The 10,000-nt window shown below is 53.7% G+C and overlaps 1 protein-coding gene across 2 annotated transcripts in view; it reads left to right on the top strand.

Annotated features, from left to right (window-relative positions):
• The window catches only part of SH3BP4 (SH3 domain binding protein 4), a 115,918-nt gene that overhangs the window by 38,936 nt on the left and 66,982 nt on the right, over positions 1-10,000 (top strand). The window contains exon 2 of one of the 2 annotated variants that reach the window (XM_001366682.4): positions 9,753-9,804. The exons of the other annotated variant lie outside the window; for it this stretch is intronic. The gene's annotated coding sequence lies outside the window, so the exon portion shown is untranslated. The remainder of the gene's footprint in view (positions 1-9,752; positions 9,805-10,000) is intronic. 2 annotated transcript variants of the gene reach the window in all.

The raw sequence follows: 10,000 nt of genomic DNA, 5'->3' as shown, positions 1-10,000 counted from the left end.
GGATGGGAGCAGAAAGTGGCCCAAGGATTTTGATCGTCTCCCTCCGCTGTCCTGGAGCAAAGGGCAAAAGGAGTCCAGTCACACCGCAGGCGCCCTCTGACGGGATGTCCGGCCCCCCGGAGGGGAGGGGTTAGAGAAGTCCCTCCTCCTCCTCTCCTGGCGTGCTCATACACACATCCTCGCCGCCCCTGTACTGAGGGAATCCACAGTCAGGTGGGGACAGGGCAAGAGCACCCATTTTTCTCCTGGTACACTGAGTCTCTGAGGTGCCCGCGTGGTCTTCGGGGGTCCTGCAGGACTCTCCCGTCCACAGCTGAGGCTTGGACAGAGCCGATAGGAGCCCGGGGAGAGGAGGAGGAGACGTGCTCCCAGGACAGCGCCCTGGCTCTGCTCATCCCCTCCTCCCTCCATAGACAAGCGCCCTCCTGGACGGCGGGAGAGAGTGGTGGGCCCTGGAGCCCATGGAGGTGGGGAGAAGGAGGAGGAGGAGGAGGAGGAGGAGGAAGGGGATCTCTGGCGAAGGGCAACCTCGTGCACCGGGATGGCCGGTAGAGGACTAGACTTCCTGCTTTCTGTAGGACAGAGCGGACCCCACCAGCCCTGTAGCCATGCCTTGGGACACAGGGAAGCCTCTTCATTCTCGGAAGTTCTTGAGCAAAGACTGGATGACTGTAAAACCAAAGGTGCAGAGCCAAAGGAGGGCCAGCCCCTCGTTTTACAGATTGGGAAACCGAGTCACACAGGGACAGGGAGCCAGGCCAGGAATTCTGACTCCACATCTAGCCTTCTAACTTTGACACCACTTAGTGGCCCCATCAAAGAAGTGGTGCAGAGACTATTGCTCCCCTGTGGGTTGGACTTAGGTGGCCACTGAAGTGCCTTCAAAATACGTCTCCACAGACAGCTGAGTGATCGAGTGGATAGAACTTGTGTAGCAGGGTCAGGGAGACCAGAATTCAAAATCTGCTAGCTGTGTGACCCTGACCAACTCCCCTAACCTTTGCTGCCTCAGTTTCCTCATCTGTAAAATGGATGTAGTACTACCACCTATCTTCCTTGGTTATTGGTTAGCTTCAATGAGATAATGTTTATAAAGCACTTTGCAGACCATAAAGCACTATAGAGATAGTTGCTGTAATTTAATGAAATTCCTGTTTTTATTCTTTTTTTTAAACCATCACCTTCCATCTCAGAATCAGTACTGTGCATTGGCTCCATGACTGAAGAGTCATAAGGCAGTGGTAGCCGAGTGACTTGCCCAGCTAGGAGTATCTGACGCCAGATTTGAACCCAGGATCTTTTCTCTCCAGCCTGGCTCCCTATCCACTGAGCCACCTAGCTGCCCCCTTGCCCGAGGCCTTCAAGCCACGGCTGGATGACCACTCTGGGAGAACTTGCCGCAGGACATGCGTGTTCCGCGCGGGCTTGGTCCCCGAGGTCTCTGGCGATTCTGAGGCAGAGAAAGCTGGCTGGGGTCTCGCCCTGTGCATGGGGAAGGAGGGAGGGCACACGGCTCCAGCGATATCCCTGGCCATAGCCCGGGCTGCCCTTTTCTGGTCTGGCTGGTCATCTCGGGGTTCTCCCTTCTTCAGAGCGAGCAGGAAGGGTTTAAAGAAAAGACAGGGAAAAGGGAGCCCGGCAGGGTCCGAGATGTCAGACGGGAAGCCGCAGCTCACCAAGTTACCCGTCTCATTTCTTGGAGAGGCAGGCTGAGTGCTCCCAGAGCAGAGACTTGAACTCGGAGCCACGGTGCCTCTAAATGGACGTGACGCCCCCTTCTGAAGGGCCTGGCAGATGGCAGAATCCATAGTTACACACCTTAGCAAGCGTAGCATCCTGAGAGTGAGCCGAGCTCCCAGGCAGGGCTGCCAAATGTCAAGCTTATCAGCGTTCTTGTTTGTTCCGTGCCTCACCGGCCTTCCCCAGCTCCAGCTGGATGATTTGTCTGTTTTTACTTCCATGACAGAGAGGTGGGAGGAGATTCTCACTCCCAGGCAGGACTCGGGAGCCCCCCACCCCCACCCGCACCCCGCGAGCCCTGAAAGCCCCAACAAATCCCGCCTCTCCTCTCCTCTCTCTGCGGCGGCTCTGCGGGGTGCAGTGGTGGGTGCCCTTCTCCGCCGTGCCCACCCCTCAGACCCAAGTCTGCCCAAGAGCAGCCCCCCCCCCCCCCCCCGCCATGGGGATGGAGCTCTCGGAGGGGAGATGGCCATGATGCAGCAGCTCGGTCTAGTCCAGTCACTGCAGACATATGTCTGTGCAGGTCGGCTCCTCCTCCCTCCCTTAGAATCTAGGAGCAAGCTCACCTCTGGCTCCCCTGAGCAAGCCACCCTGCAGGCTCTGTGCTCTCTCCCTCGGGGAGTTCCCTCGGCCCCTTTTGCCTAGCCCTTCCTGCTTCCCACCTGGGAACATTCTAAGATGGGAGTTCCCTTCGTTCTGGAAAGGTTACCCTGCATGTCAGACAGACCGACAGCACATCCATTTGTGATTTCTTGCCCTTGTGGGAGGAGCAGGAGCTCCAAAAAAGATCCGGGGGTCCTAGGAGACCGCATCCTCCCTGTGGGTGCCAGGGGCGATAGGGAAAAGGGGGGGGGGAGTGATCTCTAGATTAACCGAAGGGCTTAAGAGAATAAGGATGTGTGATGGGAAGCCAAGCCCTAGAGGACCAAGGCAAGGCTGAACTCATGAAGTGAGTGCTACGGCTCTGGAGAAGCCCAGCATTAGAAGCCGGCTGCCCCCTTCCTGCCGCTCAATTGGAGCTGGTTTGTGTTTATGTAGGTCCTCCCCATCCACGCCCCAACTTTCTTTCTCGTTGGGTCATCACTCATTGGACTTGGCTGACGCACCGGTACCAGGGCTGCACCATATAGGAAAACCAGATTTTGTCACTGAAAGCTGCATCCCTGGAGAGGTTGGAAAACAGTGGCTTAATTGGGCAGTGATGGCGAACCTTTTAGAGACCTTAGAAATGGAGTGCCCAAATGGAACCTTCGAGCTGCAAGCGAGCCGCTGTCCCAGACAGGAGGGAGGAAGTGCTCCCATTGGGCTGCTGGGAGAGGGGCGGGAGATGAGAGGAATGTCCTCAGGCATGTGTGGAGAGGGGGAAGGGAGCAGCCCCCTCGGGCATGTGCCAGCACACCCTGACCCATGGTGCTGTGTGCAAGGTTCTAACCAAACCAGGACCATCAGCACAGGTCAGAAGTACTTCTGGACAACCCAGTTTATTGGCAACAGGGAGGGGGGACTCCACCACCAGGACGGGTAAGCCCAGGGAGTATCTGCTTCCTCTGACCCTGCATTTCTAATTGATGGTTGCTCATCAAGAAGGCAAACATCAACATAGCTGTCAGCAGCTGTCATTAAGGGGAGCCTGTGGCCTCCTGCAGAGGATTCAGACTCACCAGGGGGTCATTTAGAGCAGACCTGGCCACCACAGCCTGCTGACCAAGAGCGAGTTTGGCCACAGCCAATATCCCTGTTTCCGCTTTTCCCCGGGTGCCGTAGATTAGCGAGTCATTTAACCTGTGCGTTTAAAGACTCCGGCAGCTGCTTCTTCTGGTGGAATGGAAGGAAAATGAGTGGATGGACAGAGATCCATGGCAATCCCTAGAAAATCAAACAACTGTGCAGACAAATCTGGTCTCAGAGCCCTCCTGGCTGGGTGACCCTGGGCAAGTCATTTGACCCCACTTCCCTAGCCCTTACCATTCTTCTGCCTTGGAACTGATACTTAGTGATGGTTGGGGAAAAAAAGGAAGAAAACTACCCTGAGGGTGTTCCCCATTGCACAGCCACAAAATGGCAGCTGGAAGGACCCCAGAGGTAGGACAGTCTGTCTGCCCCACAGCCCTGATCAGGAAACCCCTCAACAGCCTCATCTCCCCTCAGCCCCAAGACCTTGGGAAGACAAGGTGGAGGAGATGAGCTTCGCTTCCCGAGGAAACAACTCTCATTCCTAGGAAGGTTTTTGTAGTCTTTTCTTTCCTAAAGGCAAGTCCACATCTGCCTCCTGGCATCTTTCAACAGGGCTTTGTACTGGGCTCTCTGCACCAAGCACAATCCCTTTTGCCCATGGCAGCCTTGGAAATGCTTGAATGACCTTCATGGCCCCCTTGAAGACAAATCTCCCTCAGCTTCCATCGAGAGAAACAGAGGATCATGGGATCTCTTTTAAAATCTTTCTTCCTGCCTTTGGATCCATTCTATGTATAGTTCCAAGACAGAAGAATCCTAAGGGCTAGACCATTAGGGTTAAGTGACTTGCCCAGGGTCACCCAGCTAGGAAGGGTCTGAGGCCAGACTTAAACTCAGACTTCGCTCCTCTATCCATTGAACCACTTAGCTGCCCAGGACATAGGCTCTTCAATGCACAACTCATCTGGGTTACCCTCCTCGTTTTACAGACAGGTCAGTTGAGGCTGAAAGATGTAGAGAAACTTGTTCAAGCGGTCTCTAATGAAAGTAGCAGAGTTAAGATTCAAACCCAAGTCCTCTGTTTCCAAATCAAAGCAAGTGGCTTGCGTACTCATTTGTCCAAGAGTACGATGTTTTTCTAAATGTAAAAATTTCTTCTGGGTTCAGTCTAAGCTACACTCCAATGCCCTGGTGCCTTCGTCACAGTGTCCTTGCTCATGTAGGCAGGGCAGCAAATCCTCAGCTCCTCTAGGAACAATTATTAGGTAGGAGTGTGCATGTGCATGCGTGTGTGTACTGCGTGTGTGTGTGTCATTTTCAATAAATTCAGCTGCTTCTGTAATGTCCATCTCTGGTTGCTTTAGCTGCCTAGCATGGAGGATCTCTGGCGTCAGGGAGATGACTTGACATTTCCCAGATTCCCCAGGGGTTGGCACCTGCCAAGGCTCTTTCTTAAGCTGCATTAAAGGAAAAGACCATCAACACCTTCTTGCTGGCGCTGACAGTCTCATCCCCTGGAGTCACCCTCTGTTTCTCCCCTGGGTGCTTTTTCAACAAGGCTGAGTCAGACTGGCAGGAGTCAGAATGGAATGCCACAGGAAAGAAGGAAGACCAGGGTGGAGCTGCTTAAATGAAGCTTCCTCTAATCTCTTCTCCCCCATGCTGGGCAGCCAGAGGCTGGAATGGAGAAGATGTGTATAAGGAGGGCACAAGATGAGTGTCGACACCCCAAAAAATCAGCAGAGAATAATTTGCAGATCTGAAAGCACTATGTAAATGCTATTTTTCTTATTTTCTGTTATTGTTATTAATTTGCTGTGAATATTGTTTTTATTTGTCTATTTGGCTTCTGGATTTGTCAGAGAGCCTTTGATGGTCCCTTTTCCCCTCTCCCTAACATTCACTTAGTAGCAGAAGAATAGGATCCCCTCCCTACTTTCTTTCAGACCCCAAATTTGGTGTCCCATCCATCTATCCATCCATCCATCCATTCATCCACCCACCCGTTCATCCATCCATTCACTCATCCATCCATTCACTCATCCATCCATCCATTCACTCATCCATCCATTCATCCACCATCCATCCACCTACCCATTCATCCATCCATTCACTCGTCCATCCTTTCATCCACCCAATCCAACCATCCACCCATCCATCCATCCATCCATCCATCCATCCATCCATCCATCCACCCACCCACCCGTTCATCCATCTATCCATTCATTCATCCATCTATCCATCCATCCACCCATTCATCCATCCATTCACTCATCCATCCATTCACTCGTCCATCCATTCATTCATCCACCATCCATCCATCACTCCATCCATCCATCCATCCATCCATCCACCCATTCATCCATCCATTCACTCATCCATCCTTTCATCCACCCATCCAACCATCCACCCATCCATCCATTCATCCATCCATCCATCCATCCATCCACCCATTCACCCATCCATTCACTCGTCCATCCATTCATCCACCTATCCAACCATCCATCCACCCATCCATCAATTCATTCAGGCCATCCCTGGACCCAGGGGTGAACTGTCTGCTCCCCTTGGTCTCCCTGGTGAGGGAAGAATCCTAGATTCCTTTTCTGACCATTCCACTATGTGCTGAGATATGAACACTAGGTTGGGGAGGGAGGGAGGGGTATTAGCTGAATGTTGATGGGATGGAGCTGACCTGGTTCTGGGGAAGAGGAGAGGAAGCTAAAGGGGCACATCCCAAGTTGAGTAGGTCGGTGGGGAGGTCTAGACCAACCCTATCCTTAAAGAGAGTACCTTCTACCAGAGAAGATACAGACAAGGGAAGGGAGGAAATGTTGGGGAAGTCACCAAGATGATAAGATGGCCCCTGACATCCCTTCTGGGACCCCCCCCTCCCCTTCTGTACTGAGTATTGGTTCTAAGGCAGAAGAGAGGTAAGGACTAGGCTTTGGGGGTTAAGTGACTTGCCCAGGGTCACCCAGCCAGGAAGTATCATCTTGTTGCCCCTGTGACACCTTTTAAACTGCTCCAGCCAGTTTGAGAGAGGAGGTGAGGATGGAGGCGAGCCCAATGCCACATCGCACTGTTTGTAAAAGCAGACAGAAGACTTGTTGGGGAATGAATGCGGACTAAGCTGGCAAGTTAAGCCAGAGCCAACTTGTGCCTTATTCAGTTACTTTTCAGTTGTGGCTGACTCCTCATGACGCCCCATTGGGGGTTTTCTTGGCAGAGATGCTGGAGTGGTTGGCCATTTCCTTCTCTAGCTCATTTTACAGATGAGGAAACTGAGGCAAACAGGGCTAAGTGGTTTGCCCAGCAAAGCACTCCCCCAGGTTTCTCCTGGTCAAATCTCCACAGCTAGTGCCTGAGGCCAGATTTGAACTTTGTGACTCAAGGACTGGCGTTCCATGCACTTCGCCACCCAGCAGCTCTTCCGAGTCTTGAAGGGCTTTGAATAAAGACCAAGTGCTGTTGGCATTGGAGACTCCGGAAGCTCCTTGTCCCCACTGGCCCCTGATCCGAGATCCTTCAAGTCCTGGACGTTCCAGTGCACGAGATGTTAGGAGCTGAGGGACTCAGCCTCTAAGGCTGGGGCTTTCTTCCCATGAGCTAATTACAAAGTGGGAGACTATGGCCACATTAATGAAATAGATGAGGCATTGTGAGGGCACCTTTGGCTTTGTCTGCCATTGATCATGCAGCTCGTGATCAAGGCAATAACCATTTTTTTTAAACCTGTCTCCTGTCTTAGAATCAATAACCATGTATTGCTAAAGGGCCATGAGGGTCAAGTGACTTCCCCAAGGTCACACAGCTTGCACGTGTCTGAGGACAGATTTGAACCCAGGACTTTCCATCTCTATGCCTGGGCCTCTCCCCACTGAGCCACTTCACTCCCCCTGAATGTACTGAATATCCTGAGCAGGGCAGGTCTCTGCTCGAATGCTCTTGGCTGCCCTCCTGGATTGCAGCCTGGGAACTCGCACCTCCCCGGGGCCCCTCTTAGCCTGGGTGCCCAGAACCCCAGACGACGTCTGACCCGAGCCCAGTGATACCACCTCCCCATTCTGGGGTTGGTGAGGCTGACTTTCTGGGTGGAGGGTGGCCTCTACATGTCTCCGGGACGCTTCCTTCTTAGCTTCATCCAGGGCTCAGGCCTCTTGGCTTCTGGTCACCTCCCCAGGTTTCTCCTGGACAGATCTCCTAAGGGAGCCCCTGTGCCTTTGTCCAAGTGGCAGAGGGCCACCCAAGGGCCCACCCTCTAAGCTGACATCAAACCAGAGCTGAACAATCCGGCCAGGCCTGCAGCTCTCTACCTTGTCCACAGGGAATACCTTGAGACCTTCAAAGGCGCGAGATCATAGACTAGTGTCTTCTGGGGCCATCTTGTCTGATCGCGTCCATTGGCAGAGGGGAAAATGGAGACCCCGGGAATGGAAATGGCTCGCCAAACACGGCACACCGTCTAGTTAGTAATGGCAGCAGGAACCGCAGTCCAAACCAGCCATACCTTTCACCCTGCCCCAGGATCTTCTGCCCCCCAAATCCAGCATTAAGCACTCGCGTTACTGAGCAGGTTGGGAGGAAGCAGGGAGCCCGGCAGCGGGTGTCTGTGTCGTTCCGATCTGAGCCCGCCACCTTTGTTGTGGAAGCCACTGATAAGCATCCCCCCAGCGGGATCGCGAGCCCAAAGGAAACTAGAGCCAGCCAAGAGAATAAGGCTTCCCTTGTCCAGCCGGGACCCAGAGGAAGGCTCTCTGCCTTTCCAATGTGGGATTGTCTGTCTGCCTTCAGAGCTGCGGTCAGAGCTTGGCTGCTCCAGGGGCCCCCGTTGCCCAACGCTGCCCTCCCCTGGACCCGTCTTTGGCTCCGACTTCTTGGACTCCCCCATGGCACAGCCCCAGGTTTCACGGGGTTGGGTTGGACTTTGGTTTTGGCTTTTTGTTCTTTTCTTTTCAGCCGGGCATTCAGGAGGTGCCTTTGGAGAGGGAAACTTTAGACACCGGTCTGGTCATTCTCCCCCTTCCCCAGCCCCAGAGATTCCTGGACGCTGGATGGGTGGATTTTCCTTTCTGGGATGCTCCTTCTCCGAGAATGAGTCATCAGAGGCTTCTAAAGGGCAGAGATCTTACTGGCAGCTTTTAGGGAAGAGGAGGCAGAGGAAGCAGAGAAGGAGGCAGAGGAGGAGGAGGAGGAGGAGGAGGAAGAGGGGGAGGAGGGGGGGAAGGTGCCTGGGAAAGGGCCAAGCCCTGCTCCCTAAGGTCCTGGGGAGACGGGGGGGGGGGGGGATCTGGCGATATTCCGAGGATCAAATGAAAAACAACAATAATAACTCGGAGCGTTTCTGCAGTCCTTAGGGGGTTGCAAAGTGCTTTGCTAAGGGCTTTTATTGGGGAACCAGGTGCTGTTGATATGCCCGTTTTACGAGATGGGGAGAAGGAGGCAAACAGGTTAAGTAACTTGTCCAGGGTCACTTAACAGCCAGAAAGTATCTGAAGCCAAATGTTTACTTAAGACTTTCTGACTTGGGATCTGGTGCTCTGGGAAGCTCCGGGCTCCTTCATACCACCCAACTATTGTTGTTGTTGTTGTTGTTGTTCTTAGAGCTGACATCACCTGAGATCCTCCTCTTGGTGTTTTTGTTTGTTTTTCAAATGATTTCTTAGGCTCGTGGATCCAGAAGGGACTTCTAGACGTCCAATCCTCATTTTCTAGATGAGGAAACTGAGGCAAACTGACTTTCTAAGGTCATATGTACAGGAAGCATCAGAGGGGGATTTGAACCCAGATCCTTTCATGCCCCAGCCAGCTCTCATTCCAGCCTACCACACAGCTCTCTAGTGTTTGAGTTTAAAGTTTTCACTGAGACCTTTTGGTCATTTCACATATCGGCATCCCTGCCTGCCCTTCTACAGAGTAAAATTTTAGAATTAAGTCAGAGCAGCCCACCTGGCCAGGCCGCACCGCCATCTCGAGGAGCAAAGACGGGAACGGCATGATGACATCTTCTCGGCCCCACGTGTCGGCTTTATTTCTCTTTCCTCTTGCGCTCTGTTCCTGGGGCTGCTTCCTGCTTTTTGCATCAGTTCCAACGATTCTTCCTGTGCTTCTCGGACCTTTTCTATTCCTCTGTTCCCTCGAGGTGCTGCTGAGTGGATGCCCTCGGCGTGCCGTGCCATCGCAGGCATGCAGGACCCTCTGTTCAGCTGAGGTCCGAGAAAGGGGCCTCGACCTCATTCCTAGTCGTGTCACCCAAGAGCCAACGCAGGTCCTGCCTGGAAGCGGGCTGTCCCGGGAGGCTCGGGCGCCTCTCACGCTCCTGTTTCTCTCTCTTGCAGCTCCGGCGTCCAGGGCAGGGACGGCCCCGTTCTCCTCTGACGTCCCCTGCAGGTAAGAGAAGCGGCGAGAGCCTTTGGGAAGCGGGAGGGGGTTCGCGAACGTCCAGGCAGAGCAAGCGGATGGCCGGAGCTCAGGGAGGGTCCAAAGCAGGAGGGTGGCCCGGCGCGGGGGCTTCTTGCTCTCCGTCAGCCGGGGACCTCCTCCGCGGTCCTGGCCGGTGTCCTCAGGGTCCCTCCTCGGAGCATCT

This window comes from Monodelphis domestica, chromosome 2 (assembly GCF_027887165.1).
Source record: "Monodelphis domestica isolate mMonDom1 chromosome 2, mMonDom1.pri, whole genome shotgun sequence".
Lineage (NCBI taxonomy): Eukaryota > Metazoa > Chordata > Mammalia > Didelphimorphia > Didelphidae > Monodelphis > Monodelphis domestica.
The sequence above is the reverse complement of the archived record's forward strand: the minus strand, read 5'-3'. Positions and strand labels throughout refer to the sequence as shown.